Raw genomic sequence first — 3,123 nt, forward strand, 5'->3', positions numbered from 1 at the left:
AATTATTTCTTTAACATGATATAAGGAAGAGAAAATGCACAAACTAAAAGGATTTAAAAGTAACAACACAGTCATTCATTTGTCATTTATTCATGAAACATATATTGCATGATGGTCTGCATTTCAGTGGAAAGAGAATATAACCCGTTCACAATTAGATTTTTGACAGTCTGGAGAATCATGGAATTTATGTGAATTTTAAGAATGTGGTATTATTTGCATTTAATGAATTTCATAAAATGGATAAATCTTTTGTATTTTCATTATTCATGATATACTTATCTTTTTTTGGAAAATATGATGATTCCTGAATTACATTTTCATATATTCTGTCATCTGACAACTGTCTCCAAAAGACCCGAGTATTTAATAATGGTAATCAATCTAGATAAATTTAGAAGGATATATTTATGGAATCTGAAAATAACAGAATATTTCCTCCTCTATCACATCATAATTCTTGAATGGGAAGAGGGAGGAGTCACTGGATAATTATTTACTTTCCCAAATAAGAACAATAAAGTAATGATTCATATAAAATATATTTGATATAAGATATTGTTAATGTCCTTATATTCCACATAATACCACTCTTAGAGTTGCCTTCAGAAACAGTTCACCAGCACACACAAAAGTCCATGGGGAGAAGTAAATCCCCATATACATACTCTAGCCAAACCATCCTATACTTTTGGTCTTGGAAAGTTTGTTGTTGCTCTTAGTACAATTTAAAACTAATAATGTTAGGACATATATTAAGTTTTTCACTAGCCTCAATATTCTAAGTTCAACAACCCTTGGAAGAGCATTAAATTTTAAAACTATAATTGTTTGTTTTCCTTCGTATTTCTGTTTTCTTTTCTCATTAGAGTATCTTCTTTATTTGGGCTGCAAATTAAACTCTATTTCAAATACTTCATCTCACTTTTATTTCTCTGAAATAAATGTACATACTCAGAACATTATATTAAGTTATAATAAATCCTTTAACTATACTGAGCTTCTATAAGCTAATCAGTACTTCATAGATGTTATAAAGATTACCAAGAAGTTCAGCCTGACTTCAAATTTATGGAATAATATGTGGCTTGAAAAGGTAAGGGATAATAGTATGCAATAATAATGAAAATTAAATCTAAGTTTCTCTTTAATGAGCGGTTACTTCTCTGACCAAGATCTCATACCAACATTCATGAGAATTTACCACAGAATCTCTAGCTCAACTAAATGTAAACTGTGCCAGGACAAGGTGGATGTTCTTGAAGGCATACAAACTGGTTAAAGGGAAAGGAAAGTGTGAAACATTCACTACCTAGGATCCAAAGACCAGAATTTGAATCCCAAATTTACCTTACCTTGAGAAAACATGTTATATGTCTAAGCCTTTGTCTTTTTAAATTTAAAATGAATATGAAAATGGTCTTATACAATATAAACTCAAAAGTGGATTACCATTTAATGAGCGAAATATGTCAATATAATGCATACATGTATTGATCGTATGTAAGTGTATATAATATGTTACTATGCATTGTATGCAGAACAGTGGATGACAATGGCTATAGAGATGGCTTCCGGAACACACAAGAAAATCACACATTGTTGACTTCCCTTTTTCTCTGTTACCTCATTCACTGATTTACTATGATTTTTAAATGATTTATTATTTTTATCTCATCTTTCACATGAGCTAAAAATTCAGAATAGACAATAAAAGATACTGCTTATGTGTGGAAGGATGCAAGTTCTTTCCAAACTGGGATAGTGTGTGGTGTCAGGGGCATGCTTGAAGACAAAGAAGGTCCTAACACAAGCATACAATGAATCTGACTGACAGAATTAAATTAATTTTGTGCTTCCTGCTCCCTGAGTCATAAATAAAAATGGAAGATAACCCATATAAGCAGCATCGCCAGCTTTACATCTGTTTTACAAATAAAATTAGAAGACATCACCAAACTATCCAAACCTAAGTACAAAATTACTTAACATTTATAAGTGCAAAGGCTCTTCTGAAAAGTGAGAGATCATCTGGTTTAAAGGAGATGGAAACATTCATGGAATAGATGGAACATAGGTTGAGCTTTAAGTGAGTATTCTCTTAGATCTGAATTTGGCAGAGAATATTCATGTAAAAAAAGAGTGGCAGAGATCCACAGCTTAAAAATCGGTATGGATATAAAGGAAAACAAAGAGTTTCAATAAATAGCCTGAGGGAACTGAATCCAAACTAAACAATCATTAAATAAATATAATCATATGTGGTCAACATTTTGGAACTATTCTTTGCTTTACCAAAGAAATATCATAAAGAAAGGACTATATTACTTCATTCTCTTATTATAGCATCATTCATTAGCTAGTCAAGTAGCTATGACTGAAAACCAGTATCCTGCCCCCACAAAATTCAATTAAATCACTTGTCTTTCAATACCACTGAATCCAAATATCCGTATTAAACCCTTTTTATGTAAATTTGACTTTATGGAAATCAACAGAGTGGTGGACTGCATCATTTTTCATATGTCTACCTATTTTTATTTTTTGCAAAGAAAAATTCTTAAATACATATGACTAATAGATATATATCTTAGAAACAAATTTTCACAATGATCAAGCATCAAAATACTCAGAAATATTAAATTTCCATTAAACTCCTTAAAGTGCCAAATATTGTATATGTCAGACATTTTGACATTCTGGAAATATATAAACATAAAAATTAAAAATTCCTTCTAAACTATTCCCTGTTAGTAGGGGTCTTAAATATATGCATAAATCTGTGCAATGAATATTTTTTTCAATTTGATTTCCAATGGATGTCATAGGTTAGATGAGCCTTAAATCTCCGTAATATAATAATTTATAATCATTTATTAAGTTTATTGTAAAATCTAAAAAAAGTTTTTAGTGGCAGTAATGTATTACTGTTCAATATAGGGGACTGTGGATGCCCTAATTAAGAATTCTTTCCTGCAGAGTGACTTGGACAAATTTCTCAATCCTCTGCTATAGATCCCTCAATGACTTGTCTAGTGAATTCTTTGTTGCTAAAATAATTGGAAATGGAAGACATATAGCTGTTTCAAATACATTGAACTAACTATCAAATTCTGAAAAATC

This window comes from Choloepus didactylus, chromosome 7, assembly GCF_015220235.1.
Source record: "Choloepus didactylus isolate mChoDid1 chromosome 7, mChoDid1.pri, whole genome shotgun sequence".
In the NCBI taxonomy this organism is placed as follows: Eukaryota; Metazoa; Chordata; class Mammalia; order Pilosa; family Megalonychidae; genus Choloepus; species Choloepus didactylus.